This window comes from Onychostruthus taczanowskii, unplaced genomic scaffold, assembly GCF_017590055.1.
Source record: "Onychostruthus taczanowskii isolate IOZ18803 unplaced genomic scaffold, ASM1759005v1 scaffold13, whole genome shotgun sequence".
NCBI classification, from domain to species: Eukaryota; Metazoa; Chordata; class Aves; order Passeriformes; family Passeridae; genus Onychostruthus; species Onychostruthus taczanowskii.
The window spans coordinates 11,738,218-11,745,572 of NW_024498462.1; positions in this window are offsets into that span (position 1 = coordinate 11,738,218).

Genomic DNA, 7,355 nt, shown 5'->3' on the forward strand with positions numbered 1-7,355 from the left:
CAGGAGAGAACAGGTAGCAGAGGATGTGGGGTGGGAGTGCCAAACGTGCTGCTGTTTGATGATGATTCAGGCTGCTGGGGGAGTTATTTTTAGCCAGCCAAATACCTGTGAAATACTGTAAACACTCAGATTCTGGAACATCATTTACAGCCCAGTGTTTACACAGCAAAAGAGAGGAGAACCAACATTAATGCAAACCAGATCCTTTTGTAGGCTAAGCCAAGGAATAATCTCATTGCAAAACACACAAAAAGGTTCTAATTTGGATTATAACTGGAAGGTTGGAATTTCTAATGAGTCTCATGACTTTTAGTCTTTGCCAACAAGCCAGAGATGATATATAGTGGAATTCAGACACAACCACACTTAAAATTATGAGATAAAAACCATAACAGCACAAGCCACACAATTTCCTGGCTAACAGGAAGATGGGTACACATTCAGGGTAAAGTAATTTAAGCAGGTAAATTTTCATTTCTCAAATAGCTTCAGCATTTCCAAGGGACAAGTCACAGGAAAGTAAGATTCAGTGTCATCTACAGAGTACATCTGAAGCATAAATTTCTGGTGTAATTAGCAACACAGCCCACTGACAGTATGTTAATGTATAATTGCATTAAATACTTGTTTTAATTCACAGCCAACTGCAGTGGAGTTGCGGACTTTAAGCCCTGTCTGGGTAATACAGATGAATTCTGTCCTGGAAATATTTCTTGTCAGTGTAAAGATGGAGCACCTTTTTGCAGGTAGTGTGTGGGCTTCGTTTGTTTCTTTAAATATACATCATGGAAATGTCAAACATATTCTAAATGATGAACTAAATTTAGATCCTCCAAAGTGATCCATTAAAATAAATGTTGATCTTCATTCACAGTCTGCATAAGTTTATAACTCTGGTGCACAGAATCAAATCAGGGATTTGGGCATAGTGTTTTCTCTTTTAATATATGTGTGGGCTATGACATTCCTAATGCAGGTAATCACTGTAGCCCTTAATTTTTACAGGCTCCCTATTCTCTCAACTATTTTACTTTAGAACTGAATTAGCTGTGTAACTGCAAGTCCATTTGTTTCTCAGGTTGATCAAATTTTCTTTTGAGTTAAAAAAAATTAGATATCTTAATGTTCTATTCTCCATTACATAGTTGGGGGTTTTCCCCTTTTAAAAAAAATCTATATCATAATGACAGCCAGAAATGTGAGGTTTCACTTCCACTCAGCAGCTTTGCCATGCTGAGAGCAGACAAAGAGATCTTTGACCTGAGCCAGGCCGTGACTTGGGTAGGTACTGCACCCTGTTCCCATCAAAGCTCCTTATCTTGGACTCCTGAAATGCCACCTTGGACTTGGTCACTCAGAGCCTGGCAAAGTACTTTTGCATCAAATCTGGAAACAGATGGGTGTAACTAAGATAAAAAACACCTTTAAACAAACAGGAAAAATAGTGAATCTCTTGGCCTCTGCAGTGTTGAATAATAAATAATTATATAGCAAAATATTGTACTTTTTTGGTATTGCTTACTTTGAATTAAAATGCTGTTGCAAAAAGTGAATTATTTTTATTTGCAGATGTGATTACTACAGAATGGGCTGGAAGGAGTACTGGTACATGGGCCCCAAATGTAACCACCTTTGGAACACTCTGGATTTCATTTTAGTGGCTACTCTTCCTGGAGTGGCACTGGTTATCATAGTGGTTGTAATATTTTCCTCTGTCTGCTGCTTCTACATGCAAAAAGCTGGGTAAGTGACTCTGGGTGCACTTATAAGGAGTTTTAGACTCAAAATGGAAATACAGCAAAAGGAGTCTGGTATTCTGGTTAATTTTTAAGCTCTGGATGTTAAAAGCACAAGGTTATCATATTGCCAAAAAAACTATTTATACAATTTAAAACTAACTCAAAGCATCTTACCTGAGCACTCAGCACTTGCTCACTCAGCATTTTACCACCTCATTGCTTTTCTTTAGGGCTCACCAGGCAAGCTTTAAAGATTGTAAGTACATTTACTACTTAAATTCAACACCACCAAACGTGTGTTTCTGATTTATTTGTTCTTAGGGATTTTTTCCCACAGGTTTAAAAAAGAAGGAGTAAGACCAATAACCATTGACAAGAGGCTTGGTGTTTAAACACGATTCCTCCCACTCCTGGGTCTCAGATATGGGCAATTTGAACTGCTTTTTGCTTTCAGCACTTTTTCCCAGTGACACCTCTCTCAAGTACACAGACAATATGGGTTTTTTCTTCTGTCACTGAGCCCCAGTAGTGTGTCACTGGCACTTGCTCTGACATAGAAAAGCTGTAATAATACCCAGCTCTTGTACAGCCATTGCCACAGGACATCTAAAGCTCTGACATGGCTGTTGAACCAATCTGCAGCACAGAAAACATCTGTCAAGACCCTCACCATTGCTAATGCTCTGAATTCCCACTGTTCCCCCCCAGGAGTCAGCCCAAGCCTCCATACCCTGGAGCACAGCAGAACCCTGCATTCAGCCCTGAACTGAGCCCAGCTGCCAACCCGGGGCACGGGCCCCGTCAGCCAGCCGGGGTAAGAGATGGCACAGGGGGCACAGCACAGCCCCCAGGCCTTGAGGATCAGCACAATGCAAGGGGAATAGCAAAAAAAGAAAAAAAAAGGGAATTTGAGTTTAAAGTCTCCTAGCATTTGTTTTCCAAGATCAGCTGAATGCATGTGAGAAGGTGAAACTTGTCAACAAGGACTAAGTGAAACTAATTTGTGTAGGACAAAACAAAGAACTAGGGATTATTTTTACAGGATGTTCAAACAACTATTTCTATTTTTGGCCAGTTAGAAGACCAGCTTTAAAAAGAGATTGTGCTCTGCTGTGCCAGTTTTCTCCATTAGGCAAGATGTAGTAGAGATCAGGGCTTGAACTAGTGGGTGTCAAGAGGAAAGATTGATAAATACCGTTAAAATGGTATCACCCTGGGTGATACCATTTTAACGGTATTTATCAATCTTTCCGCTTGACACCAACTAGTGGGTGTCAAGAGGAAAGATTGATAAATACCATTAAAATCAATATAAAATACAAAGAATCACTGAAAGGGAATATTTGTGTGTGTGTGTTCATTTCCTCATTTGGTATTTCACGGGGTTATTTTACATATTAAGGAACACACAGTGTGTGAGAAGGAGACATTGAAGGCTGTCTGAGAAAAGGGAGAAAATAATCTAGTCTGCTAGATGATTTTGTACTAAATCCATCTGTAGAGTATCAATAGCTTGGCACTGCAGCAGGTCTGAGCCTGCCTTTACCAGGAGATGGTGCTGTTCAATTTTTAACTTATTCAGAATTTAGTCCTGCTGATGCTGTTGCTCCCAAGGTGTGAATTAGACCCAATCCTGCAGTTTGGTAGGGAAGAAAACCCTTTGTAAAAGGAATATTTTTGGGTCAGAGCTGCTGGACTTAGGGCTTTCTCACATCCCAGACTGTGAGTTGTAGCCTTGACATTGTATTTTGTAAGTGAAAAACTGGTTTATACCTTCTAACATCCTGTACCTGGAGAGCTGGTTATTCCAATTTGTTAACATTTTGCTCTGTGTAACCACCTGATCCCCTACACACAGGATGCCTGGGCTGGACAAATTCCAAAAGTTGTACTGAAAATAGAAGATATTAATGATACCTCAATCTCAAATCAAAGGCAGGATTACAGGTATGCTGCTATTTTTTGTCTTTTGTGCTCATTCTCACTTTATACCCTGGTTTGGAGATTCAGAATGACTTTGCAGCTTTGCCAGTGGCACAGCAAGCAACAAAGGTCCAGTAAATGGCAAAGCTTTTGACTGGATTATTCACATACAAATCCTAAAATACTGCTTTATCCAGAGGCTTCTCTGGTTTTCCTCTAATTCCAGAGGCATTGATTTCATTACTGTTTAGAATCACAGTTCCCTGCTTGTGCTTCCTCACTTGAATCCCCCTCAGCACCAACTGCTGCAGCTCTTACTGCAACTTCTGCAGAGGACTTGTTTGCCAGGGTGCAGCTCAGTGAGAGCACAGCAGTCTCCTCACACGTAGCAGGATTCTGCTGCAGGCAGGCTGGAGCTTGCTCATGTTTTAGTCCCTCGAGGAGGGCTGGTTTTTTTCAATACAAATGTTGAAAATGTTGAAGGTATAGCTATGGTGAATTTAAAATGCTTTGAAAATAATTGTAGGGATATGGAAAATTAGGTACTGTGGCATTGTTTGTTGTGAAAAGAAAAGAAAAGCTTAAAGAGGCTGTTGCTTCTATAAATTCAGTCTTCTCTGTTTGCAGGATGAGGGTTTGACAGTTAAATGAACTTAAAAGACCTTGTAGATGTTCTTGCCTCAGTGCCGTGCATGCAGTAGTGAGCTTTAATATTTTTATTTTTCACTTTATACTGTTCCTTTGTGCAATCTGCAGTATAGTATAAGGTTTAATAACCTTTTTCCTCTTTTGCATAGTCCTGTGTATGCTCAGCCTCTAAGGACAGCAGATCCAGCATCAGATTATTTCCCTCAGTCCCGAGCCCAGCGGGATGAGTTGGACTATCCCAGGAAGGATTTGCCTTATCCAGTTTATCCAGAGGCGAGACAGTACCGGGTGGGTATCAATTACATCCCCCTGCATATTAATTACATACTCTGCATATTAATTACATATTCTACATATTAATTACATACTCTGCATATTCATTATATCATCCATCCTGGTACTGAATACAAATCATCACTAAATTGATAGTGTTTGTCACTAAGTAAAGATGTGAGCTAACAGAAAGCCCAGAGCCACCTTTCACTGTGCAGGTGTTTTCTTCAGGAATGTTACAGACCCTGCTGAAATGTTTTCAAATATTTCCAAAGCTGTTTCAGTTTGTGTGCACACAGTGGTAATGCTTTCAGTTACTTGCATGAAAATCATCTTCCAAAGCTCTTGGTGAGTGAACACTCAGAAGCAGCCCATACTAAGAAAAGAAATATATTAAAATGTAGTTTGATTAGATACAGATTATTTTAATAGCAAGCATACTGGGGAGTGTGTGTCATGCTACTGATTCAATTCTAATCTCTTTACAGAGATACTAAGAACAAATGCATCCTGTATCAGAAATGTCTTGGAATGCTGCATGATCACTGGACAATCCATGTGCTGAGAGTGCAGTGAGACCCTGGTGGGACACAGGGGAAATTGCCATCCTTGTTAGAGAGCACTAAGTTATTGCAAAGAGAAGGCAACGAGGATAATTGTGAAAGAAAACCTGGTGAATCCCTGATACTGCAGCACACAAGGGTCTGGCAGTGTGGTACAAACACAGCCAAGGACTTGGCCTCTCTCTGTCCCAAGATTTACCAAGTACCTACAGACCCATTCCCTTGTTCCTTGTCTTTTTTGCTCTGTCTTCCTTCTGTGTTGATCCCAACAGCTGGAATGGTTTGCCTTTAAAACTGCCCTGGCTTGCTTTGTAACTTTTTGTAAATGAGGAAAATAAATTAAGCCATGGAAGATTGAGAACCTTCCCACTAAGTAACAAATAAAAGAGACTGAAGACTGGGATTTATTTCCCATTTTCCAAAAATCTGAAGCACTTTATATTGTGATTTCTGTTAAATCATTTTCCTTAGTATTGGATAATATGTAAAACTATATGACAAAACCAGAATCTTAAGGATTTTAGAAAGGGTTTCTTGATCTTTGGTTTTCCCTCAATGTAACAAAAATGCAAAGTGGGCAAATTTCACTGGGTTTACTTGGGTTCAAATTCTGTCTGAAATAAAAGAATTGAGTCTGGTTCCCTCTCTTATCTTCAGAAACACACAGAATCGGTGTTAGCACATCTGTTTAGAGCCCAGACTATCAGGTTAAACCATTCTGACCTCCGAAATTCAGATCCAAAGGTGTCAGAGAATTGTGTCAGTGAATTGCTTTTTTCTGTCATGTCTCAGCCTCGGTGGTGCCACAATCTGACAAACTGTGCTGGTTGTTGACCTCAATCCAGCTCTGCTGCACCGACCTCAGAATATGAGTGTTCAATTTGATATTCCACCACTGCTCTGAAAAGGAGTAGGAGGAACAGATAAGGCAATGCTGTCAATATCCGTCGTGCTGGCAAGGGCAGAGCTGGCTAAACTGAGTCTCTCTCACCATTTTCCCCAGTGTTCAGTTTTGTCATTACCTTTTCCAGGTATTTTCCCCCTCCTCATTCCTTAATTGCATTGGGCAGTTTGAAATTATTTTGTTGTAAGAATATCTGTCTCATGCTAGAGCTAAACAAAATGACTGGAATGTCCTTCCTACTGAATTTGCTTTGGTGTGTGCTGTGTTATGTGGCTTTACTCTTTAAAACAAAAAAAAAAAGGGGGAGGAGGGTAAAATGTAAGTCTCCAAGTTCTCTGCTAAGGAGGTGGAAGTCCAGGAGGATGAATCTCTTGGGAATTATAGAAGCTCCATGTCTCTCCTGTCCTCAGGAGCGCAGAACTGGACACAGCTCTCCAGCTGTGGTCAGTAGGGTCCCCTGGGGCTGCCCCATCTCAGGGTGTCCACCTTGGTCACCCACCTCGGGTTGGCCAACTCCCAGAGCCCAGGTGGCTCTGCCCTCTGAACCCCCAGACAGGGGCACCCCCCACTCCCTCAGGGAGCTCTGAGCAATCCCCTCTCAGCATCTCAGGGCTTTGGGCCACGTTTCCCAGGAATCCACCTCTGCCTTTACACTTCACTTGGAAACACTCTGGCTTTGGATTCCTCAAAGGAACAGAGGACATGGAACAGGCACCAAGTATTGCCCGAGCCTTCCTTTGCTCAGATTTGTACAGCAGGCTCTCAATCTTGTGACAAAGAGCAGCAATGCAAAGCTTCCACAACAAGCTGCTATGGTTGTTATGAGAATGTTCATGTCTGAATCCTAACTAGTTTTATATATTAACAAACTGGTTCAACTTTGTATTTACTTGTCACGTTTAATCAGGTAAGCCGGGTTGTCACGCTGGTAAGAGACCCACAAAACGGAAACTGTTGCCCGGTCTATTTAAATGTCGATGATTTATTCACTGCCCTCACGGGGACGGGTGTGTGGGAGAACTCCCCTCACTGCACCCCACGGTGCCCCAGGCGGGAGCGGCATCCCCCCGCAGTGCCCGGGGCACGAGCGGGGTGCTTCCACGGTCCCCTTACAATGCCCCGGGCAGGAGCGGGGTCCCCCCGCGGTCCCCTCACGGTGCCCGGGGCGGGAGCGGGGTCCCCCCGCGGTTCCCTCACGGTGCCCGGGGCGGGAGCGGGGTTCCCGCACGGTCCCCTGACGGTGCCGGGGGCGCGGGGGGGTCTGAGGGGGCGGCGGCGGCTGCGCCTGCTCGGCGCGCGGGGGCG